The 27,194-nt window shown below is 39.6% G+C and overlaps 1 protein-coding gene across 1 annotated transcript in view; it reads right to left on the bottom strand.

Moving 5' to 3' along the window:
* PPM1E (protein phosphatase, Mg2+/Mn2+ dependent 1E) overlaps positions 1-27,194 on the bottom strand; it is a 110,200-nt gene that overhangs the window by 19,289 nt on the left and 63,717 nt on the right. The window lies entirely within an intron of this gene.

The following is a 27,194-nucleotide window of genomic DNA, read 5'->3' as shown; positions in this document are numbered from 1 at the left end:
CATGTACCTTTCCCAGCCATCCCACGTTGATGTTGGTGAAACGTCCCTTGTGATCCACCAGTGCTTGCAGCACTATTGAAAAGTACCCCTTGCGGTTTATGTACTCGCCGGCTTGGTGCTCTGGTGCCAAGATAGGGATATGGGTTCTGTCTATGGCCCCACCACAGTTAGGGAATCCGATTGCAGCAAAGCCATCCACTATGACCTGCACATTTCCCAGGGTCACTATCCTTGATATCAGCAGATCGTTGATTGCATTGGCTACTTGCATCACATCAGCCCCCACAGTAGATTTGCCCACTCCAAATTGATTCCCAACTGACCGGTAGCTGTCTGGCGTTGCAAGCTTCCACAGGGCTATTGCCACTCGCTTCTCAACTGTGAGGGCTGCTCTTATCTTGGTACTCTTGCGCCTCAGGGCACGGGAAAGCAAGTCACAAAGTTCCATGAAAGTGCAGCCACTGGGAATCGTCCCAGACCTGCAACACTATGCGGTCCCACCAGTCTGTGCTTGTTTCCCGGGCCTAGAATCGGCGTTCCACCACATGAGCCTGCCCCATTAGCACCATGATGCCCACATTGCCAGGGCCAGTGCTTTGAGAGAAGTCTGTGTCCATGTCCTCATCACTCTCATCACCGCACTGACGTCGCCTACTCGCCTGGTTTCGCTTTGCCAGGTTCTGGTACTGCATATACTGCTGGATAATGCGTGTGGTGTTTAATGTGCTCCTAATTGCCAAAGTGATCTGAGCGGGCTCCATGTTTGCCGTGGTATGGTGTCTGCACAGAAAAAAAGGCGCGGAACGATTGTCTGCCATTGCCCTGATAGAGGGAGGGGCGACTGATGACATGGCTTATGGGGTTGGCTTACAGGGAATTAAAATCAACAAAGGGGGTGGCTTTGCGAGAAACTGAATGCCCCCTCAAGGATAGAGCTCAAAACCTCAAGGACAGAACTCAAAACTGGGTTCAGCAGGCCGTTGATTTCACAGAGGGAGGAAGGGAGGAGAAAATGAATACAAAACAAATCTGGTCTATTTCTCGTTTTGAGCCACTTCATCTGTCTTTATACATCTTGCTGGCAGCAGACTGTGCAGTACGACCGCTAGCCATCATCATCTCCTGGGTGCTCGGCAGAAGACGATGCAGTATGACTACTGGCCATCGTCTTCTGCTAGCTGCAGATTAAAAGACAGTGCACTGCCGGTAGGACTCAATCGCCATGAGACAAAACAAGGGAAATGACCTGGCTGAGTCACTCCCATGTTTGCCCAGGTGCCCGCTTAAAAGAGCGCCCAGGACTAAGTCGACAACCGCTCCAGTCATACTGCACTGTTTGCTGCCAAAAGGCAATAAACTGCTTCTGTGTAACAAAGCAGTACCACGTCTGCCAGCACCCAGGAGACATATGGTGACAGTGAGCTGAGCGGGCTCCATGCTTGCCGTGGTATGGCGTCTGCACAGGTAACTCAAGAAAAAAAGGCGCAAAACAATTGTCTGCTGTTGCTTTCATGGAGGGAGGGAGGGAACGGCGCCCTGACAATATGTACCCAGAACCACCCGCGACAATGTTTTAGCCCCATCAGGCACTGGGATTTCTACCCGGAATTCAAATGGGTGGCAGAAACTGCAGGAACTGTGGGATAGCTACCCACAGTGCAACGCTCCAGAAGTTGACAGTTGCCTCGGTACTGTGGACACACTCCGTAGACTACATGCACTTAGAGCATTTGTGTGGGGACACACACAATCGACTGTATAAAAACGCTTTCTACAAAACAGACTTCTATACATTCCACCTAATTTCGTAGTGTAGATATACCCTAGGACTATGCACTGCAAACAGTGAAGTGACAAGTTGGAGGTGTGTGTGTTCTTGATTAGTACAACAGAAATTTCATTTCTGCTGCTTCTGGTAATGCACCTTAGTTGGATTGCTTCTCCCCTACAATGTCGAGAATAACAGAATAAACCGGAGGTGGGGATGCCTGTTTGGAATAGATTTTGAACTCAGTTATACTGCAGTTAAGTCCAGAATAACACCATTTACTTCAGTGGTGTTACTCTGGATTTATCCCAGTGTAACTGAGTTCAAAATCAAGTTCAGTATCTTTGCTTTTAATCACAAACAATGAACATTCAATAGAAAGCTTGCAGGACCACTTAACTCAGGAAGATCATCATCCACAAAGACTAGTACTTGAATTACAACATTCCATCACACTAGATACTCCTAGTCTATCCTCACCTCTCCCTGTACATAGAACAGGAATAGAAATTATGCATTAGATTCTTGGTTGCAGTGCAGCTGCTTTGCACTGCACATCTGTGCCAAAGGATTCCCTCCATCTCCGGGGATTATCCACTGGCTGTTTGGAAAAAAATACAGCAGCAGCAGCAACAAAAAACACATTTTGCCAAATTTTATCAATCACCAAATTATGGCAAATAAATTGAAACAGAGTATGATCCAGCAGTGTAGCAAAGGCTGGAGTTAGGATTCCTGTGTTTATTCATTCCTAGCCATGACAATAACTCAGCATGTGACCTTGGACAAGTCATGTCAACTCTCACTCCTTCGATTTCCTCATCCATAGAGGATGATAATATATCTCTTTGGCATTGTGGGAGGATTAATTAAATGTTTGTAAAGCAATTTGAGATTTCTAGATAAAGATACTATTGAAGGGCAAAGTATTGTTATTCTAATGGAAGATATTTTCGATCTAGCCAAGATTTATGGACCTTTCATATTTTCTTTTTTATTCTATTTTCCCTGCTCTTGAACATCACGCCAGAAACACTTAAGTGGCAAGCCACACAAGGCACATTTTGTCTTTTTGATGTGCACAGCCAACATATGGGCATAACCAATTGCATCCTTTCATCACATTTGAAATAAATAGGTTTTCTGAAAACTTAAGCTTCTCAAAGAAAAACATCTGAGAGTAAGAAAAGATCAAGTTCTTACTTTAAGCTCAGCAATGCTGAGTCCAACTGGAAGTGGCTTCTACAGCATCAGATATGGCATTGCTGATTAAAAGACTAGGAAAGAATAACAACATTACAAGCAAAGGGGGTCCTCTCCTCCTCCTTCCTCACCACCAGTCAAAATATGGAGATTAAGTGACACCAGTCTCAGGAGGCTCCTTGTACTATCATCTTCCAACGTAACTGACTTAGGCATTATTGATGTAAATAAGGCAGAAAATGGGATAAGGTACTCTTGTGGCCTTCAGAGATCACAATGTTCAGTGAGTCACACCATACACTGTAGAGCTAATAGAAATATTAGAAAATATCATCTGTGCTTTAGTTCTCCCATAAGTTATCTGAAAACGTCTCTGTCTGCTACGGTACAGAATGAACCCATAAAACCACAGGCCAAGCAACCTAAAGTATTGCATGTAATTAAGTACAGGAATCTAAGACTAAGGACAGGAGCTGAAATGGACTAAATACAGAGTACTCCTGTGAGGACTATAATGATTTATTGTATCTGTGAAAAGTTTTATCGGAATAACAAGCTAACTGCGCCCTTACCAACAGATAATGCAACACCATGGATGCAATTTGGTGAAAATTCTAGCATTAGTGTAGCCTGTTGCAAGATATTTGCAGGAACTGTATTTTTGCATGACAGGTACAAAATTCATACAGGTCCCCAAAGCATATTTGAAAAACATTCCAATGTCCAGTCAGTATCTCCCAGACAGAGCCTCTTGCAGAGTCTGGGAGCTCTTTGGAAAAGTATGTAAACCAGTATCATTGTAGGCTCCTCTGTCACAAATGGCAGTACTGACAGAGCAGAGGGAATTCTTTTGTGTGGGAGCAGCCCCTGCTATTTACACATCTCTCTGCTGCAAAAGCCAACCTTTCAATATATGTTTTAAAGGCCATCTATAGGCACACTGCACCAGCCAAGGATTTTCTGTTTCTCTCCAAGGTTCAGTGGTTCAGACAGCATTCAGAGAAGGGAAGAGGGAGGAGCATCCTGATAAGCAGGCTGTAGAACCTGAAAGGATTATTGGTGTACTGCAAGCATAATAATAGAATGTAATTCCCAGCTTCCATGTCACTGTAGATTCTCCTCTCTTTACTCACAAAGCAGTAGCTTCCTCTTGTTAGCACACTGATCTGATCTGTGCCAGCTTGTGGCTTTTCACAGCAGGTGAAAGCTCTGATGCTTAGTTTAAGCTGAGGGATCCTGAAGAAATGGAGTATATTTTTCTGATGCAAGGAAATGCTGAGCTAGATTTGAGCTACCACAGTGAGGCAGAAGTAAAACAAATGCATCTTTTGAAAGATTGCATAACCAAAGCTCCGTGCAAAGTCATTTGAACTGACAGTGTTAAGATAGCAAAGATGTTTGATAAATCTGTTTGGGAGAGCTGAAAATGTGCTAGATGAGGAAGCTGCTATCTGTGGGCTTCACAGACAGTTGTCTACTCAAATTTCAAGATGAATCTGTCCTTGCAGTGGCAGTTGTAGGAAACAGTGATAAAATATACAACCATCACAAAACACTGCACCACTTCTGATTAGTTTTTTAATACCCATAACGTATGTGCAGACATGTCATAATAGTATCTGTTAACAGTATTTCCTAACCTTTCAGATCATACCATCACATTCTAGCAATATTAAGGGAAACTGACTGTAGTTTATGAAGAGTTCTTTCAGGTCTGAAAATGCATGAAATCCTGTTATAACTTGCTTTCCCCTTCTGTATGGTCTGGTCTCATTCCTTAAACTCTAGTTAGGACATTTAAGATGCTGAGTTGTCAAATGTAAATGCAGTAGAAAAAATGCTATCTGTACATTGGGAGGATTTTAATGCTGTAAGAAGCAATGGGAACCTCAAAAAGTGAAGAGGTGCACCACCAAATGTCTCATTAGATAATAATGTATTAAGTAACTGCAGTAAGATGCACCAGTGTGTGTATCAGGCTCACCGTAGGAAACCTGTTTGTTTTGTAACATCGATACCTTTTGCATCCCTTACTTCACAAAGCATCCACAAGGGCTGTGATCTAGGAAAACATTCTAATGAGTCAGTTAAATGTAGCAAATCAGAATAGAATTGCTTTCACAGGAATCAAGCTTTGCAAGCTGCTTTTGGATTCTAGGAATTTTGGAGGTGGATGGTGGGGAATAATACAAGGCTTCAACATTGCCGGCAAAAACAACTAAGAATCTGGGCACCTTAAACACTAACAGATATATTTGGGCATAAGCTTTCATGGGTAAAAAACCCACTTCTTCAGATGCATGGAATGAAAATTACAGATGCAGGCATAATATATATATTGGCACATGAAGAGAAGGGAGTTACTTTACAAGTGGAGAACGAATGTTGAAGGCCAGTTCAGTCGGGGTAGATGCGGTCCACTCCCAATAATTGATGAGGAGATGTCAATACCAAGAGAAGGAAAATTGCTTTTGTAGTGAGCCAGCCACTCCCAGTCCCTATTCAAGCCCAAATTGACGGTGTTAAGTTTGCAAATGAATTGTAGCTCTGCAGTTTCTCTTTGAAGTCTGTTTTTGAAGTTTTTTTTGTTGAAGAATGGCTACTTTTAAATCTGTTATAGAATGTCCAGGGAGATTGAAGTGTTCTCCTATTGGCTTTTGTATATTACCATTCCTGATGTCTGATTTGTGTCCATTTATCCTTTTATGTACAGACTGTCCGGTTTGGCCAATGTACATGGCAGAGGGGCACTGCTGGCACATGATGGCATATATCACATTAGTAGATGTGCAGGTGAATGCACATGAATGAGCTCCTAATGGTGTGGCTGGTCCTATGATGGTGTCACTAGAGTAGATATGGGGACAGAGAAAGCAACGTGGTTTGTTACAGGGATTGGTTCCTGGGTTAGTGTTTCTGTGGCATGGTTTGTAGTTGCTGGTAAGTATTTGCTTCAAATTAGGGGGCTGTCTGTAAGTAAGGATTGGCCTACTTACCAAGGCCTGTGAGAGTGGGGGATCGTTTTCCAGGCTAGGCTGTAGATCATTGATGATACACTGGAAAGGTTTTAGCTGGAGGCTATATGTGATGGCCAGTGGTGTTCTGTTATTTTCCTTGTTGGGCCTGCCTGTAGTAGATGACTTCTGGGTACTCGTCTCGCTCTGTCAATCTGTTTCCTCACTTCCCAAGGTGGGTATTGAAGTTTTAAGAATGCTTGATAGAGATCTTGTAGGTGTTTGTCTCCTTCTGAGGGATTAGAGCAAATGCGGTTGTATCATAGGGCTTGGCTATAGACAATGGATCGTGTGATGTATCCTGGATGGAAGCTAGAGGCATGTAAGTAAGTATAGTATAGTATAGTTTAAAAACAAGCCATTTTCCAGGTGTGATTTCTTTCTCTCTCACGCTTTTACAAACACATATAACACACCCCTAAGCCCACCTAAAATATCACACATACACCCCACCCCATCTAAAATACGATTTCCACTATTCTAGCAGACACACTCCCTCCATCCCAGGTTAAAAAATATTGTGTTTGGACTGAACCTCTGCACCCAGCTTTAGGCTGACAGGTTGGGGACCTCAACAGTCTCATCTATAGTAGCTCTGCCAGAAGCAGATTTAAGAATGGCCCTCTGTCCTGCAACATAGAATATAACAGGAGCAAATATTTGCTGAATGGAAAAACACTGCAGCTTACTGACTGGAAAAAGTAACATGGAAAAATCTCTAAAGCCTTCAGAGCAGCATGTAGATGGAGAGGAACAGAAGGCAGACTGAATTACTGGTGCTGAAGAAATATAATATAAATCACAAGTGATGGTGTGAAGCTCCTACTGCATTAGGCTCACATGAGATCTCTCAGTAAGCATGCTCCAGTCTGTAAGAATCATCTTATCACCAGAAGGATAATCAAAATTAGAGATGGAAAGTCCTGCATACCTTCAAAGTCCTTCACTTGATGGCACTGCCCTGGGCACTATGCAATACAGAATTGTTTTCTACAGTATAATTCCTAATGCTTTATCCAATCTAGTTTTAAATAATCCTGTTTTGTTTTAAATAACCCAGGTAATGGAGTTTCCAACAGTTCTTTTGAGAGACTATTCCACTGCCTAACAGAATTGCTGTTAAGAAATTTCACTTGAAGTTCAGACTAAAACTTTCATTTGCTCAACTTCTCCCAATACTCCCTCTCACTCTTTAGTGATTATACCCTTCCAATGCTTAATTACTTCGTATCCAGTGCTTTATCCATTTAAATCATTGGGAGTTTTTCCATTGACTTAAACAGGTACAAGAACAGGCCTCTATTCCCTCAGTTACTAGTGTTGCTCTTTTTTGAATTCCCTTAATTTGCCTACATCGTTCTGATAATGGAATTGCAAAGAAATTGTTCCCCAATCAGCAAAGAGCTGGTGAAATGAGGCATGCCAGAGGAGGGAGCAGGGTTGGATAATCAGTGAGATCTGGCTATTGTCAAGATGCTCATAACCCCTAGTGGGCCATGCACAGTTCAAGATTATGGTAGAACAGCCCCGGGGCCTCTTTTCCTCCATTCCTGCACTAAGTGCATCTCAGCTGCAATGGAGCTTTGGGCCCTGTATCTGGAAATGCTTCCATATGCTGAAGCAGCAGAAGTCATCCTCACTGGGCAAGAGGACTAAAGGTTTTGAACTAATTCACTAGGAACACAGATTGGTCATACCCAATCAGACAATCAGTCCATGATAAATGGAGTCCTGACTAAGGCAGTATAGAGAGAAAATAAGGAGCAAAGAAAAATTGGCAGGCACAATGGCTCCAGTGGCATTTTCCTATTCCTTGGGTTTGCTTGTGTAAGAAGCTTTCCTGCTGCCAGAATCCAGAAAACAATAGACTTACTATTACACAGAAGCAAATACCAACAAACTTGTCATCTGGAGATTTGCTTTCAAACCCATAAATATATTACAGGCACCTTCTGCACTTGTCTTCAATTGAAGCAAGTTGGCTGTGCTTAAAGCTGCTGGGGAAACTGAGGTATATGAGGTTTAGCTGCTGTAATAGCTAGGACTTTAACTTCACAAAGTACAATTTCAACTTAACACACAATTCCCAAAGCTACTTTAACTATGAAGTAAGTATAGTATCTGTAAAATACAGTCATCTAGTTTATTAATTCAGATAAATTGGAATGATTTTATATACAAGTATTTGATGCCATAAACACATTGTACATCACAGTCTAGAATACTATTATAGCAGCTTTGATTTTAAGTAAGAATTTTGCAAACTATCTGGTAATAAAATTGTACCTAGGAAATAATTTTTAATACAGATGACCTGTTTCTACGATGTGCAGTTCAATGTAATCTTCATATATAGCAATAGTCACAACACCTGTACCTGTAAAATAAACTATACAAATCTTTATTTATAAAAGAAAAAAGTTATATTGGAAAATATATTTTGTTTAAGATTTAATAAAGTCAAACTAGGATAAAATGGAAGAGAATACAGGGCCCTCTGACCATTATGTTTATGTAGCTTGATAGCCTATTTTAGAGGAGAGAATAATTTCCATTGTAAAACATGCAAAGTGCAATAATTGGGGTTTTATGAAGTTACTATCTTGTAAATTGTAATAAAGACCTTTGCCTGGTCTGTTGCATTTGCTGCCTGGTGAACAGACCTTACCCTTAATGGAATTCCCCCAGTGGTGACTGTATTCACTGTTTGTACCTCCTATGTTTTAATTATATAACAAATAGTGTACAAAGGTAATGAAAAATTCAGAGAAGAATGGAAGGATTGCAGCGTTAAAGTACTACCCATAACTGATGCTTACATCCCTGGAAGGACCACATTTTGCTTACGTAGTTACGATGAAATTTCATGTCACCTCCTATGTTAGCTTTTATCTTGGAGGGAAGAATCCTTTAGTTTTGTTTTGTTCAACTTCAAGGGAATAAAACACTCTATAGTAAATGGTGCATTGCCTCTAGTGAGGTCTCTCACATCTAGCTATAGCTACGTCTAATATCATTGTATCAGCAAGCCAGCTGCTCCTGTATTTCCAGCTCAGACTGCCTTTGCCAAACTGTTTTTATCAAATTAAGACTTGCAGCAAATCCCAGGTCAATTCACATACACCCAAACAACATCTAATAAATACTAAAGCTGCCCACACCCAGACAAAAAACCAAACTCTCTTCATAGGTACAAACACAGCTACAGAGCTACAGTATACCTGAAGTCAGTGGGAGCTTCTGAGGCAAGAATCTGTCCAAAAGACTAGACAAACTTTGATAAAGGTTGGTGCTGCGTGCATGTGCATATGCCTCACTAGACTATCTACAAAGAACTTCAACTGAGACAAAAAATGTTCATGGCTATCTGCCTTCATTTTATGCAGATATACTGACTCGTTTACCTACATGAGACTCAGCTCCTAAACTTAACTGGGACTGGGCCATGGCTTCTCAAAGTTGTGAAAGAGTTTAATACAGCAGAATTCATATAAATATGTGACAAGTTCTATTCACATTTCTAGTGATACCCAAGGTAACAATATGAAATAATACTTTCCCTTCTAGGTTAGCACCTTCCAGCTAACCATCGCAAAGTGCTTTACAGACTCTCATTAAGGCTCACAACACCTTGTGAAGTAGATAAGTGTTATAGAGAGAGGATGAAGCCTAAAATTACTATAGTATAACAGTTGTGGGTACTTAGCATCTGACGTGTCAAACTGAGCACCTAAAAATGGAGACACCCAAAATTAGTGGACATTTTGCAAATGTAGTCTTTGTGTGATCTTGGGCAAGTAACACAGACAGAAGAATGTGGCAAAGCCAGAAATAGAACACAATTTCTCATCACTCAGTCCTGTGCTTTAACCACTAGACTATGCTCTCTCATGACAAACTGGATTGCTGCAGGAAATATGGTTGTATGAATGAGGAAAAGCTATATGCTGATAGTGACATTCACCCCACTGTCACCCTACCAGTATTTCCAGGCTGTACCATCACCAGTTCTGCCTCCCCTTTACATAGCTTCATGCTGTCTCCCATGTCACCCTTATACATGAGAAAAACTACCTGATAAAATCCAAATGGCCACTGCTTTATCCTCCCTAAGACTCATCTGTGCTACGATGGCTATAAAACCCAGCCCAGATCCTGGCTGAACAGAAAGCAAGCTGTGGCTCTTCCATTTCCTACTCCCTTCCTCCCCAACTTGAACCCCAATTATTAATAAAATTCTACAGTACATGTAACTAAGCCCATTCTTCACCATATTTTTTTGCTTCTATCTTATAAACATGTCCCCAGCTCTTTGTCCGTTTGTGTCTTTAGGCTAAGCCAAGGTATTGAGGGCAGAGATGGTCTCTCTTCTGTGTTGGTAGAACACCCAGCACAGTGGAGTCCCAATCCCAACCGGACCTCCGAGTGCTACTGTAAAATAATTACACTACTAACAACAGTGTGTTCCATATTTATGTGCAGTTTTTCCTATTCCTCTGGTCTTTATATTTGAGAGACCAAATGAATTAATTTTTCTGGTAAATAACTGAAATCCCCAAATTTTATATTTGCTCTTCCTATCAAATTTTGGAAGGCTGTCCAGAGAAGAAATATACATATTAGAATCTATTAAAAATTTTTAGTTAAATTAATAATTACCCCAAAATTCTGATACACAATTTTATCTCATTGAAGTGTGCAATATTTCCCTTTGACGCATTTAACACTAATCCACAGTCCTTTAGGTGACATGCAGAAATAGGATACAAATACACCTGTATTCTTTTCTTATTGTGGATAATTAGAGCTTTGTGGAGATCAGAAATTCCATTTCACAGAAGATTTCTGATTCAGAACAGACCCAAAAATTTCAGAATGCTCCGTGAAATAAAATTCCAGGAGATTTCATTTTGGATCGATATAAACATTTCATTTTGATTATTTTATTTTATATAATATAAAATTGAGAAGAAAAGTTGTTTTGAAGGGGAAAATCAAAACATTTTGTTCCAAAAATATCAAAATGGGACATTTCAGTATCATCTGAACTTTTCCCCCCTTTTTTTCATGCCAAATGAAATTTCAGTGAAATCAACACAGAAAATGTTTAGATTTTGAAGGAACTGCATTTCCAGACAACTCTATTAATAACTTAGCTGTTTATATAATTTTTTTTCACTCCACATTGACTGAAAATTTTGCATACATAACATATGTATAATATAGAAAGCCAAAGTAACAATACAAGAGAAATAGAAAACATAACTAAAAAACATACATAACCTGAATGAAAAAGAACTAAGTGGACAATGGTGGGCATAAATTTCAGATCAAACCAAAGTTTACAGCCCAGGAAAATACTACAGAAATGCTACTAGGTGGATTACAGACTTGAACTAGGAGAAAAGCATTACAGAGGGGATTAAATAATGTGATTTGGTAATAATTAAGCAAAATTATATAGATTTAAAACAAAAATACAAAGAGACCACAGCACAGAAACTACATAAAGAACATTGATTTTGAGATACTGTGAAAAACAATCCTGCTACCATGATTTATCATAGTTGGGTTGGTTAGGGAAGAATTGCTCCAAATGTATGAAGTTCCAAATAAGAAACACATTCCAAGAGCCAGATTATATATTTTTTTCTGAACTGCTTTATAAAGGGGCAAAAGGCTAAGTCACACCATTAGCAGTGCTTCAGTGGCTCAAAAGAAATTTTTTTCCATGTTAACCCAAGCAAGTTCACTGGTTTTGAGATGTTTATTAACAGCAGAGACTGGTGGAGCAGTGTAAAGGAATAGAGCCTAATCATCTGTGTGCCTCAGTATAAAAATCTACTCCTCAAGTATGTTTGATGAAGTTCTTTGTACGGTAAATTCAGGAAAAAAAATAAACCATTAATGAATGACCTCTAACCATCCAAAAAAATCATTTACCAGAAATAGTGCAGGCAAATATAAGCTCTCTCCAAGACCCAGAGGACTGTTACTTCTGTTTCTCTGTCAGACTGAGTTAGGGTGCTTATCACAGGGTGTTCAGACAGTTGCCCAAGTGAAGGTCTTGGACGAGGTCTCAGTGATCTTGAAATAATGCAAGCTGCTGCCAGGGATAAGCCCCAGTAAATTCAAGGAAGAACATCTGATACTTCTCATTATGGAAGGTCAGACTAAATAAAAATTATGGCAGCTGAGTATCAACTCCAAAAGTCCCAATGAGTTCTCAGAGTTATCACAGTCACAAACCTTTCAGTTAAGCAAGGGAGACAACAGCAACATACTGGCTAGTATGTGTATACCATGGGCCTATTACTAAGTACAGCTAGGAGAGACTCACCTTTAGGTCAAGAGGCAAAGACCTGTGTGCACAGTTGACAGTTCTGGGTTCTATCCCCCATGCTCTGTGTATGGTTTCAAGATAAATTATCATGATGTCTGTACATAAACAGTCTCAATTTGTGTTCAACGCTATCTAAATTCCCTTATTCCCTGAAACTGTAGAAATTCTCCTGAGAGTCTCTGAAACCCATCCCTTTTCCTGTTATTGGATCAGGAGCTTTACTCCCATCTTATGCCATGGGTAACATCTTTTGACATACATGGGACACCAAAGTAGGTAGGCTGAGATTAGAGTAAAAAGTATCAGAGACCACTATCCAGATGGAGATAAATTGTACCTTTACACAGAAGTCCCTCCTTCCCATGGGGAAGGGCAAGAGCAGATGGCTGTACACATAGGCAGATCCAAACAGATTTAATCAGAAAAACAACTTCTCTGCTCCCTAGTAAAGTTGTGGAAACATGGAGTACATTGAGGAAGGTTGCTAAACACTCTTGTGTATTATGAAAATAAGCTGTTTTAGTGATCACAAACCATTTATCTCAATTTAACAATTTGTAGTCCTTTACAGACATTAATGAATGATTCATGCTAAAGGGATGTGAACCACAAAGAAAACAAGTACATAAAACAGCTTCTCCAGGGCTGTTTTATGCAACAGAATGTTTTCTGTATATTTTCTATGAAACCTCTCTCTCCTTTATCCTCCCTAAATCATTCTGGGAGTAGGATAATTTCAGAGACATGAAATTGCTTATCTCTACTGATTCCCAAACATGATACCATTTACATTAATACATGCTTATAAACTGCTACATAATAGGCCCACCATGCAGGACACAAGTCTCAAAACCCAAACACATTCCAACACATTCCAAGAGCCAGATTATATACCACTGGGATAAATTAAATTCCCAGAATGAACTCCAATTATATGAGAGTTTCCTTCATTATATAAATAAGCCCTATCTGCAAAGTTTAGATTTGAATCCAAACTTACCAAAGTTTGGAACTGTTTGGATCCAAATTTAAATTCCCATATTAAAACAAAGGTAATTCTGCAATACAGAGAAAGGTGAAGTCTAGTTGTCTGATCATAGGAATGGAACCTAGAAACTCTTGAGTTCCAATAGTCTGACACCGAGTTTTCTAAAAGGCTACAGCGGATGTTAAATTCACTACAGCTCAGTCTCCCCATTTGTAAAACTGGGCCCACACTTCCCTCTCTCATTGGACAGTGGAGGAGGGAGAGGAAAGATGGTTTGTGGGGCATTAAATAATTAGCTCTGTAAAATAAGTCTTCAGTATTATTACAAATTAGAAAACTATAACATTCTAATTATATAGGTTTTATTGGGCAAATACCATATTATGACAGTAATTACTCATTCAACTTATTAAGTACACCTAACAGTTCCCCAAAGTACAATGTGTATCAGAATGCGGAAATAGCCACTCCTTTGATTGGCAGTTATGGGATGCTTACCCTGTAAATTCACTACTCCTGAATTGGTAATTGCTATGTAATTAAATGCTCAGTTACGCTGTAATTAAGACGAGAGAGAGACAGACAAAACTGGAATCATATACATGAATCACCAATAACTCCAAATGTTGAAAGTTCAGTTAATAGGGGACCTGGATCCAAACCACCCCTATTTTTGATTCCACAGGGCAAAAGGTCTGACAAACCACTATTTTTATTTTTCATAAGGCACCTACCCTCTTGGTATCTAGCACATTCTCTGCACAATTTTTTTAATGTCTGAATGATTTTTGTGTCCTGTAACAAAAACCTTCTTACCAACATTGCAGATATAAAATTATCATTACCTAGTTAGGATTCAGAGTAGCAGCCGTGTTAGTCTGTATCCGCAAAAAGAAAAGGAGTACTTGTGGCACCTTAGAGACTAACAAATTTATCTGAGCATAAGCTTTTGTGAGCTACAGCTCACTTCATCGGATGTATGTTTCCCTAGTTAGTATCACACCATTCCAAAGGAATAATGAAAACCATGTATATTCATGCACTGTTGCCCAAGTGATATATTTCCCTATGGAAAACTAATGCCAACAACAACAATCTTCTCATGGCTAGTTCCCCTACTTGACTGGGCACTACTTAAAAGCTCTCCAGGAAGTTAAAGAGTGCCTTATTGATTTCCCTCTTACTTGGTTCTCAGTCAATATGAAACCCAGCATGATTCAATATCTTTATAATAGCTCCATTAGCAAATAAAGGAATCCATTCTTCAGTCTCTGTTGCCTTATTGAAAAAAACTAATTTAATTTTAAATCTGAATAGAAGCCAACACTAGCTACAAATTTTATTTACAGTGTATAAGGTTTTCTTTTGAAATTATTGATTTTGTCCATACAGAACCCTGAAATGTCTTCTAAATCTGATGAGAAAACCATCTTTCTGTTCTGGTGATATTTACAAATGTTCTAATCAACCAACCCAGATAATGTCTGGGGTAGAGTTTAAAAACAGCAGCTCAGGATTCCTGAATATGATGATTTCCCTTCTCACCATATTGTGCTAATGAAATACTTTCTAGAAGAGTTCATGTTGCAGCAGAATTCATTAGCACATGCAGGCTTTATCTGATCATTTGGGTGGTGGTGGGGAATAACTCTCATTGGACTCATTTTGTTCCATCTGCTCAAAACTGTTTTCCTTTATATTTTTTCTTAATATTTCTATCTGGAGAGATCTACTATACAAACTCAGGATATCCAAATAAAGTTAACTAAAAAGGAGCATTAATTTGAGTTTCTTTATTACAGTTCAGGGTTAATCAGCAAGCACAAGTTGTCTGATTACTAAAGGCACAGAGAAAACTGCATTGTACTACGTCATGTAACTACCTTGACTTCAAACAAATAAAATTAAATGCTTTCTTACAGGGTGTGGAGTTCATACCATGATATTCACAGCTCTAGGAGGTCACCGAGACAAATGCTTGTAGAAGGATTTAAAAGAGGGTTAAGAGCCCCAATCTGCAGCACCCACTCAAGCGAGTAGTCCACTGACTTCAGAGGGGTTACACATTAGCAAGGGTTTCAGAACTGTTCCAAGTAATTCTTTGTGCATTATAATATTTACAATGTTGCAAAGGGGGGGGGGGTGGCGGGAATCTAATTTAAAGCTGTAGACTGGCATTTTCCAAAGGGCTAAGGAAGTTAAAAAAACAACTCCAGTTGAAAGACATCTCAGCTATATGGTATTAACTTACAACATTTGACTGGGAAGCAATATTTTCTCCTTCCTTACCCCCATAAAATATATTTCACTGTTCAAATGTCTGTCAGCAGACATTTTTCCACGAGGCAGAAGCTGTAAGTGTTCAGTTTCCAATCTCAGTCTAAAGGATTTCCTAGAGGGACAAGGGCAAAAGATGTGAAAAATGAATACAAATCTCCCCTCATTAATAACCACATTCACAGTTTGAAAGGGAGGTTTGAAAGGGAATAACTGTAAAAAAAAATACAACAAAAGTTGATATAAGGAACCAACACATTTTCAGTATGCTGTACTCCAGTTCCTGCTCTGAGATAATACTTTGCATGCCTACAGCATCTTCTAGCTAAAGATCTCAAAGCACTTTATAGTATTAAGCATCAATGTTCTCCCCCCCTTTGACACCACGCTCATTTCCTGTGAGGAATTATTGGTATGCACTAACAACTCACCCCAGCGCACATTCAGTGGCAGAGATGGGAACAGAACCCAAGAATCTCAACTTCCAAACTCCCTCTCTAATCACTATGCACTTGTGTGTGCCTTTGCCTTTAAAAAGGATGCTTCATGTAATGCTGAAAGAGGAAGTGTGATGATCCAAGGCACAACTCTGTTGCAGTGCTGCAGTACTTGAGGTGATGCTTTTTGTGACCTCAAAACAGATGCATCATGGAGATGATGGACTTGATTGAGTGTTGGGCAAACATGCCCCTGTCAGTCTATCCATAGACAGAAACGTGGGGGGCACTTCACAACACCCTATTGTCTTGTGGGAGTACACAAATGTGAAATTTGCTACACAGGGTCAAACATGATGTGAAGGGAATAGTGCCCAGCAATGATTAGAAAGCATTCATGCTTGAATGCCAAACAGAGTAGAATGATAGGTTAATCACAAAATAAACCTAAACCAAACATTTTCCTTTTATATTTCACCTTCCATGTCCATGATTTATTTAAGGAGAAGCATTTTCCATTTTTGAGGAGAAGAAAGAGGTTAAAAAGCCAAGGGTAAGGAGTAGGTTTAAAAAAAATCACTTTATGATAGTTAAATCCAGGTGTGATGAGTCTGAATTCCCATCCATCGGGTGTTTGATTGCAAAAACAAGCAATAATAGAGAGACCTGGTTGCCAAGCAAGCTAAAATGGCACAGTTCTCTTTGTAGTTCTTCCCCCGCCCTCTCTCTGTTCAGTTAGTTATAATTTGAATTTTGATTTTATCCAGACAGTTGCCTCGAATATTAAATAAGATGTCAGCCACTGAATGACATAATTTGAAAGAAAAAGAATGAGATTTGTTTTGTTTATTAAGCATGGTTTGAGCCTTCAAGACCCACAGCACCATTTAGCTTGCCTGCCGTGAGCATCTATATATAGCTCTTTTATGCACAAAGGTTATATGGATTGATTCTGAATGAGCTGAGGATTTCAAACAAGTCTGCAGTATGCGTTACACAATGTGGCTTCTCTTCTATGTTTAAAGCTATAGTGGATTACCTAATATTTTGAAACACGATGCAAATGTTTTGGAACACATTTTTTAAAGAGCAATCTACACACACGTGCTCCATCGATTATTCTGAGGTCAACTGACGGGAAGAGCTGTACTCTTTTATAGCCAGTAATATTACTCTGCAATAAACCTTGTAAGATTATAAACAAACTATTTATACTACAGATATAAAACAGGTAAACTCCAAATATAAGCAAAAATGCATTAGAAAATGTCTCAAGGGATCAGACAGCAATCAGTGGGGCCCACTGAACCTGATGCTCCCAAGGATCAGAGAGAAAGCAACTGGTTATAAGTCAATAAAAATTAAAATGGAAACATTATTAAAGGCATCTATCCCTTCTCTCCCTTGGGTCCACCCAGTCCAGTTTAACATTCCCTGGGTAAGGGAATCCAATTGTGTATGTGTGAAAATTTTATTTTTGATTTGTATGTAGGATAAATGAAAACAAACAAACAATATTATCAGGAGGTTAATTTGGGTTCGAACAATCAACATATTCAAATCAAAAGGCTTCTTCTGCAAACACAACAGAATTTGTTTGAAGCCTCAGGCACGGGGGCTGAAAATAATATGCTACTGGGGGTTGAATCATCCACACTGATGAGTAGGTTCAAAGCTTCTTCAAATGGAGTAATGTCACAGTTATAATCAGCATTTAAGAGTTATTTAGGAGTCACACTATCAATTACAACGGGTAATGCCTATGCAGGAAGTAACTGATATGCAGACAAAGGGAACACAAAATCAAAATGCTAAAGGAGGCGGCTTTGGGGACTAATGATAATCTTTTATATCTATAGTGCTTTACATCCCAAAATTATTTAGAATTTAAACACAGGGGTCATTTCAACCAGCAGTGAAATGTAGCCACCTCTGGATGAAATGCAACAACTGATTAACAATGGACAACAATATTACATGATTTTGGGCTGGAAGTGAAGAATGCTATTATTCAGCTGACGCTAGAGGGTGATATTTCCTATCCAAATTCCAATTATCAACCTAGAATATTGCGAGAACACTGTGGCTAGCACCCTGACTCTAATCACAAATACCACTGGCTTTTTAAGGGTCACATGCAGCCAGAACTTCCAGCTTCACAGCACTCTCTAGAACCATGCTGAGGCATTGATTCAGTATACCTCTTAAATCAACATTTAATACTTCCTGCTTGAAGCAAAATGTTCCTTGGAGGGCCCCCCACACCACATACTGACCCAAACTTGCATGTTCTGACATTTGGAGTTCCAGATATACTTTGCATTGGATATTTGTTTACTATACTCAGTATAATATGCCTTTCCTTTTTACATGAATTTTCAACCTGCTCTAGAAAGATCCACTGATAGCCCTGATAATTTTGGAGCACTGGAAACCACCAATGCAAGTGGCCAGACTTGCACCATTCCATAAGATCGTGTACCAGAGTCAAAACTGGGTACCAAGTTAAGAAATTCCATCATGCCGGGATTTCATTTATTAGACAATTGGTTGACGGGCTTCTTATCAGTCAGAAATAACAACTAAATTAGCCATGGTCACCAGAAGGCCTCTGCATTTAGTTCTCTGATAGGTGTAAAAGTTGAGTCCCCACACTAGGCAATTTATTATAAGCATCCAAAACCTGGATTCTAAATTGGTGCACTTAATTAGCACATATGTCTTTTACAGGTTATGTCTGCAAAGGTCAACTAAATCTTATTACTAATTTTATCCTACTAAAGAATTATCAGTAGCATGAGGAATCAAAAGGCATTTATGAATAATTACATCCAAAAAACTTAAGTTAAAATAATGTTATTTAGCTTGTAAAGTCAAGCGCCTAAAAGTGAGGAAATGCCAAATTTCCTGTTACCATGCAATAGCTAATTTTCTTCTCCCAGTTAGGAGACTCAACCCAGGCAAGAAAAGAAATGGGGCAAATTTCAGAAGGAAATGCCAGAGAAGTATGGAGAAAGAGATCCTGTGATATGTTTCAACTTCTGCACCACAAGAAGTACCATAGATAATTTTGATGAAGAGTCGCTGTGGTTGATAAGTACGTACTACAGTACCACATACACACAAATCCAGGTGCGCAAAAACCTTAGATGCAGGCAAGCAAATATACATTTTATTTAAAAAATAACGGACCCTGAAGAAGTCAAGTCAAACTACAGGTGTTATTGATGATCATTTTCGTATAAAGCATAACTTATGAAGAGGAGAGAACAAGCAAAGGATACTAACATTTTTAACCCTAACATTTCCAACTTGAAATTAAGAATGTAAGCCAGTGTAAAGGGAATGCACATGCATGATTAAGCAACCAGAATGTAATACAGCTACTAAGGCCTCAGTTTCTGTGTTGAATTTATTATTACTGTCTTCAGCTACCTAATATGGCCTACCTCACTTAAGCACACATTTGAGTGGTTCTGACAAAAATCTTTTACTTATTCCATAAAAAAAAATAAACAGACACTATTTTGGCAAAATACACAAGGAAAACCTACCCAAGATGAGAACTCTCTGTTCTGGCTATTTTCAGAGTAATAATAAAGTCAGACAATCTCGTAAACAATAAAGAAAGTAAACAAAGAGAGGTGTTAATATCAAGCTTTATTAGTAACACAGGAAGGAGAATAAAAAAAATCACTGAAAAAACAAAATTAGTTGGAAAATAAATTTTATTTTCTGTCTTTTTATGAGGGCATTACCAACAATTTCATTTTAATTTAAATTAAAGAACAAAAATAATCTACGCCCTAATATCCATTAACTGATTTAAAATTAATATCCATTAACTGATTAAAACTCAAGTTTTCTTTTTATTGTAATTATTTGAAAGCATTTGACTTTGACTACCATGACTCCCTGAGTCACAAGGTTATGTAGAAAAAACATGCACTGGAAACAATGTTGTTTTTGCTACATTCTGTTGCAGAAAATGCTATCATCCAACTATGTCGATCAGAAGAATAGTCAGACAGACCCGAGAGTGCCTTGGGGACAGGCGCTTTCAAAAGAAAATACTGGTGTGCAACAGTGCACATGTGAGCATTCAGATGATGCACGGAATCAGAGTCTAAAGGGACACAGTAGTGATCAGCTGTAAATGTTTAAACTGAAAATATTACTGGACCGAGAAAAGAAAGCTGGGAAACATAAAATGCTGAGCTCAGAGACAGCTGAGGAAAAGTTTCTGTCACAAACTAAGATTTGAATCATACTACTGCAGCAATAGTAAACCAAAAGATGTACCCTGATAGGAGACCTAGGTCTGTTCCCAGCTCTGCAACTGACCTACTATTCATCTTTTGTCAAGTCGTTTAACCGCTGTACCTCAATCAGCCTAGCTGTAAAATAGCGATAACAGTTAAAAGCTTTGAATGAGTGTGTGAAGCTTAATTCATTAAAAGTCTGCAAAGCACTTTCAGATCCTCGGACATTCCTAGAACGGGTTTAGTAGTAGTATTATTTACAATACAGATGTCCCAGAAAAGTGGACACCCACTTCTGTGAAAAACTCTGCATAGTTCCTTCTGTAAAGGGTCCACAGAATGGTCTTTCTGCAAGTTTTGTGACTGGAGGCAGAACAGGGTCAAAGAATTCAGTCCCAAGGTCCCCTAATGTAGACCGGTTTCAGAGTAGCAGCCGTGTTAGTCTGTATTCGCAAAAAAAAAAAAAGGAGGACTTGTGGCACCTTAGAGACTAACAAATTTATTTGAGCATAAGCTTTCGTGAGCTACAGCTCACTTCATCGGATGCATTCAGTGGAAAATACAGTGAATGCATCCGATGAAGTGAGCTGTAGCTCACGAAAGCTTATGCTCAAATAAATGTGTTAGTCTTTAAGATGCCACAAGTACTCCTTTTCTTTTTGCTAATGTAGACAGGTTTTCTGGGAGTGCTTATGCAGAATGCCAGCCCGAATGTAGTCCAATAATACAATATACAACACGGAAAACAGAATAGTTCTTTGTTTATAAAAATTAACCATCATATTGCCAGAGGTTACATGCCATAAATCTTGCATTACATACTGGCTAACCAAAGTGCTTAAAATTATATTTCATAATATAGATTAGGAATTGCTTATTTTGTTTTCCTCCCTTGTTTTCTAATAAAACTTCTGAACAAGATCAACGTTCAGGATTCTTTTTATTTTACTAAGCTATTTGGGCCTCCCCCTCCTACTCCAATTCCTGTATTCCACAGTACCTCAGGACTGTGTCATTTTTCTTTGTTTCATATCATCAGTAAATGACAGCTGTTGTCATGGACCAGGAATATCTGAGCCCCAGGTGGAACAGACAATAATGCAATTGCTACAATAACGTGGGTACTGCATAGAATACACTGGCAGACAGAGAGACAGAGATATAAGCTACAGCTGCAGTGCTTCAGTGTAGACACTTCCTACAGCAACAGAAGGGGCTCCTCCATCGCTGTAGTAATTCCACTTCTGAGAGACAGTACTTGCTAGGTCAGGGGTGGGCAAACATTTTGCCCGGAGGGCCACATCTGCGTGTGGAAATTGCATGCAGGGTCATGAATGTAGTGCTGGGGCAGGAGGCTGGGATGCAGGAGGCGGCTCAGGGCAGGAGGCTGGAGTGCAGGAAGGGGCTCAGGGCAGAGGGTTGGGGGGCAAGTGGGGTTTGGGCTCTGGGCCGGCGCCGCTTACCTGGAGTGGCTCCGGGGTGGCAGCAGCACTCAGTGGGGCTAAGGCAGGCTCCCTGCCTGCCCTGCCCCGTGCCGCTCCTGGAAGTGGCCAGCACCACATCCCTGTGGCCCCTGGGGGAGGGAGGGGGCAGAGGGCTCTGCATGCTGTCCTCGCCTGCGGGTACCTCCCCCGAAGCTCCCAGTGGCTGGGAACGGGGAACTGCGGCCAATGGGAGCTTCGAGGGAGGTACCCGCAGGCGAGGGCAGCGTGCAGAGCCCTCTGCCCCCTCCCTCTCCCAGGGGCTGCAGAGATCCGGCCCGCAGGCTGTAATTTGCCCACCCCTGTGCTAGGTTGACAGAACTCTTTTATTGGTCTAGCACAGTCTACACTGGGGCTTAGATCAGCTTAACCATGTCTCTCCGGGGTTGGAATTTTTCACACACCTAAGCGATGTACTGGGTCAACCTAACTTTCTAGTATAGACCAGCCCATAGATTATTCTAGGAGGTTTTGAGGAAAGTAGATGGCAACTCAAAGGGGTATGGGAGAGTAAAACAGGATCTAGATCACTGAAAATTAAAGACCATGGGCTTGATCATGCAAAATATTTTGCAGAGTTAAAGGTGCTCAGAACTTTGCAAGAGAACTGAGCTCCTTGCAGCACTACACCCGATTTTCCCCTCTTTTACACTAGAGTAAATCCAGAGCAACTCCACCGTTGTAAATGGAGTTGTTCCAGATTTACACCAGTGTAACAAGGTATAATTGGTCCCACTATCATCTTTGATGTCGTACATATATTCAATAGCTGTTGACTTTCAATTTCAAAACCAAACAATGAAGAAGAAAAAGCAACCTAAATTAGATTAATAAACAACAGCAAAGTCAAATAAGGAGGAATGCACAGGCAGCAATGTGAACTCCCTCAGTGATCAGAGAAGTTAAACAAGTATAACGTTTTAGGGCTTTGCTATAAAACAATAATAGACTAATGATAAAACCTTACCCTTTTAGCAAAGCTGTTTACGTTTTCTGATGATCAGTCTGCTCCTTCTGATCAGGGTTAGGTTATATAATCAGGACATACCAGACTGCTCCTCAAATGACTCATTTTTGTGTTACATTTTTTTAGTGCCAAAGACAGCTATAAGATCTGCTCGTCCTTAAACAAAAAATAAAGCTGGGGCTTCAGGGTATGAAACCCACTCAAGATACTTGCATATGGGTTGGGTGGTAATGGAAGGAAGATGGCTATGACAATGAAACAGATTCACATGCTCAATGCAATAGAGAGATGGAAAACAATGTACATTTGATAAGAACACAAATCCCCCCCACCAGCCAACCTCCTCTGCTGTTAAAATTCAAGACAGGATGCAGTTTCTTACCCAAAGGACAGACTCTGACATGGAATTCTGAAAAATCTCATCCAGAAAAACTGTCTAAACCCCTTGTTTATAGCTAGATATTAATTTCATGATATTTAGCATACGCTTGTCATGTACAGTGCAATACTTCACTTTATGCATATCTTCTGCCATGTAGCTATGAGTCACCATCGATTCATTATATTAGTAAAATGTAAGCTTAATTTAGAAGACAAGACTCAGAGGCGCATATTGTTATGGGCTGGGCAAAACCTTGTTATTGTTGAATTAAAGCCTCACTGAGACTGGAAAATGTGAACTCACCCTTCAATTAACATAAGTGAAAGCATAAATTCCATCTAAGACAAAAGGTATATGTGAACCTGCCCAGGAGCTTTTGGTTGAGTATTGTTCTGGGTAAGTGTGTGGGAAGAGAGATCACACAGAAACTGACATCAGACAAGAACAGACTGAAACTTTGTCTACACTAGAATTTACGTAGATATAATTTATGTTGCTCAGGGGTGTGAATAATCCACACCCGAGTAACGTAAATTATACCGACCTAAGCCCTGGTGTAGACAGCACTATGTCGGCAGGAGAGCTTCTCCCGCTACCATAGCTACCGCCTCTCATGGGAGGTGGAGTAATTAAGCCAATGGGAGAGTGCAGGCACACCACTATAGTGCTTCTAATGTAGACATATGAGGGAAAGGCTCAGCCTAAAGGAGCAGCTGAAAGCAAGTGTTTGACCTTGGAAGAAACCTGGGAAGAAGTTTTTGTGTCAGGGGAGCAAGTTCGAAAAAATGCTCTTGTTCTTGGTGCTGTGAGAAAAGAAACTATTTCCTGCTTTTTTATTCCATCTGCATTCAGAGACACAGGACTTTGTACATTCTTTGTAAATAAACAAAACTGCATGAAAGAAATACGTGAATATCACCAATTTCTATACCCAGCTGGAACACCAAAGAGCCACAAAACTTTGATAAGCTGCTTGGGTCAAAAATTGGGCAACAATATTATATATTTCTTTCAAGTCTTTGATCCAGTGGGGCTGAGCCTACACAGTTTTTGGCAATTGTCTCATGATTTTTTTCCACATTTTTAATGAAGAAAACTGCAGAAATTCTATAAATATTAAGCTAGATGCATCACAGCATACAGTCAGTCTGGAACTCAAAGAAAAGGGGGCTCCACTTTAGACTAAGAAGTTTAGATCTTTGGACATTGAACTGGATGACTTCAGGGAGCACAGGCACTAACGGTTTCATAGAATCATAGAACCATAGGGTTAGAAGGGACCACAAGGGTCTCCACCCAGGGGTTTTAAACCAGATTAAGTCTTTTTTGGTTTCTTGAGTGAGGAATGATCAAAATTTCACAAGTTCTTCACAGAGCAATTTAGGTGTGGACCTAAATCCACCTTAATTAAATATGGTGGATTTCTTTTACAGACGAGGTAACCACAACACTGCAAAGAGTAAGACAAACATACTCTCTCTCTCTCTCTTTCTCTCATACATCTCCCCTACCCACCCACCCACCTAGCCACAGAATAAATTAACTAATCTAGGGGCATTTTAGATCTGTGCTGCCAGAGCCCTGTGATGTTGATTACTAATAGACAGGCTCTTTCAGGATTATCTCAGGACACCCTGCTGGGATGTATCATAACTGACACAGCCTCGGTCTTCCTCTAACAGGAGTTGCTGTGACATGAGGATGCAGAGAATATACCGGGAGAGGTGAAATGGGGGGCGGGGTGTGTGAAGGGAAAGGAAATGGAGGCAATGAGAGCATTAAATCTTGGCACTCCCTCTGCATGTTCCACTAGTTCACTCTGTTCCGCCTTCACAGTTTAACAGACATTTTATTTGCAATGGCAGATGGGACTGTAATTTTTTTTTTTTTTTAAGAGTCAGAGCAGCAGCCTACTTTCACAAGAATATAAGAAGATGCAGATTTCCCGTTAGGTAGTAAACATTTATTACTATTTCATTTCTAGATTAATCCCTTAGTAAGCAAGAGGATCCACAGAGACACAGACCTTTCCCATCTCAAATGAATATGATTCTAATTGCCTAATAGATTGAGTTCATCACTCTGCAACGTCAGGATAAAGACCTCCAATAAAGGTTGTGTCAGTTATGATACTAAACCTGATCCCAGGGAAGGATCCATAATATATCTTCTAAAAAACATTCTTAAAACCTTTCCAGTGACCTATCCTTGATTGCAGCAGCAGCAAACATTTTGATGTTATTAGTTCATAAAATATACACTGCTTGTGAATGATTAAAATAAACTGGTTTAAATGAATAAAACTAATTCACAGAAAGTACACTCTATAAAAGTTGAAAGCACTCAGAGATCTGTCTATAAAATGAAAAGGAGGACTTGTGGCACCTTAGAGACTAACCAATTTATTAGAGCATAAGCTTTCGTGAGCTACAGCTCACTGAAGAAGTGAGCTGTAGCTCACGAAAGCTTATGCTCTAATAAATTGGTTAGTCTCTAAGGTGCCACAAGTCCTCCTTTTCTTTTTGCGAATACAGACTAACACGGCTGTTACTCTGAAACCTGTCTATAAAATATTTCTGAATAGATAAACAAGGATATTTTTCCTCTTCTCAAGAAGAAACAGTTCAAGAGTACATGTCACAATGATGTTAAACACTAATGCAATTCAATATACATCTAAATAAAAAAATAAAGAAATTTATAAAGAAAATATTTTATTTTAAAGCTCTGCTGGAGCTAACTTGGTATAATGCATTATCACACTGTAAACCAGGTAATGACGACTACTTAATTTTTTCATTATAAACCAATAAGATGAAACATTAACAATTCCTTTATAAAAGACTTAAGAATATAACAACCTGTGGAACTCGTTGCCATGGGATGTTGTGAAGCCCAAAAGTATAATTGGGTTAAAAAAAAATTAGGTAAGTTCATGGAGGGTGGGTGCATCAATGGCTATTAGCCAAGATGGTCAGGGATGCAACCCTTTGTTTCAGGTGTCCCTAAACCTTCAATGACAAGGGATGGATTGCTTGAAATTGCTGTTCTGTTCATTCCTTCTGAACCATCTAGCACTGACAATTGTCAGAAACAAAACACTGGGCTAGATGGACCATTGCTCTGACCCAATATGGCCACTCTTATTTGTTATGCTCAAAAGAGATTCAGGACAAAGGGTATCTCCAATATAAAGCTTGTTCAAAGTGGATCACTCAATGGACAGATGTAAGGAGCAGATAAAATCCCAAACATATTCTATAATGCTTATGTCAAGAGCACTGCTACATTCAGTGATACAGCAGAGTCTATAAAGAAAGGACTCTAACAGTGCCTATTTGTCCATCACCAAAAGATACTGTCCCATTCAAGACAGGGATACAGCATTTCCTTTAGTCCTTTCAGAGTAAAGTTAAATTATACAAAAATGTTAAAAAGTTTAAATACAAAAATGTAAGAGCAACATATTAAACAGTTGAAGTCTGTGAGATAAATAATAACAGATGGCCAAAGAGCAAATACACAGCTCATTTCCCTCTTGAGCCTCTGCTACCATTCATAAACCAATGGTCAGCAGAGCCCCTCAGGTAAACACAACACTGTTTACACCCCCGTGGCCATTTATTATTCTATATATTATGAATATGAGATATCTTGTAACAGCAGTTGTTATACACCAAAACTACACTCAAGCTGCAGCCATTCTGCATACAGCATGTCCTCTAATTCTAGCTAAGCTCCAAGAATAATGGCTTGTTTCAGCATTTTCTGTAGTCAGACAAATGCTACTCACACAATTTCTGCCAGACTGAAGCATATTTCCACCTTTTTCAAAAATCATGTGAACAAATGACATTACCAAAGTAGGTAACATCAGGCTTTCCGTTCAAATGGAGCTGTATTTGACCCACACTGGGCTGCTCTGATTCAAGTTATTGAGAGATGAAAAGTATATGCAGGTCTGTTACTGCCTCCTTTTTCTGGAGCAGTTATTTGCTCCCTTCTTCCCTCCTCAGTAGACTGACACTCTCTTGCCTCCACTGGCCTTCTAGAATATATGTCTACACAGCAT

The sequence above is a fragment of the Lepidochelys kempii genome, chromosome 17 (genome assembly GCF_965140285.1).
Source record: "Lepidochelys kempii isolate rLepKem1 chromosome 17, rLepKem1.hap1, whole genome shotgun sequence".
NCBI lineage: Eukaryota > Metazoa > Chordata > Testudines > Cheloniidae > Lepidochelys > Lepidochelys kempii.
Note: the sequence above shows the minus strand (reverse complement) of the source record. Positions and strands in the feature narration are given on the sequence as shown.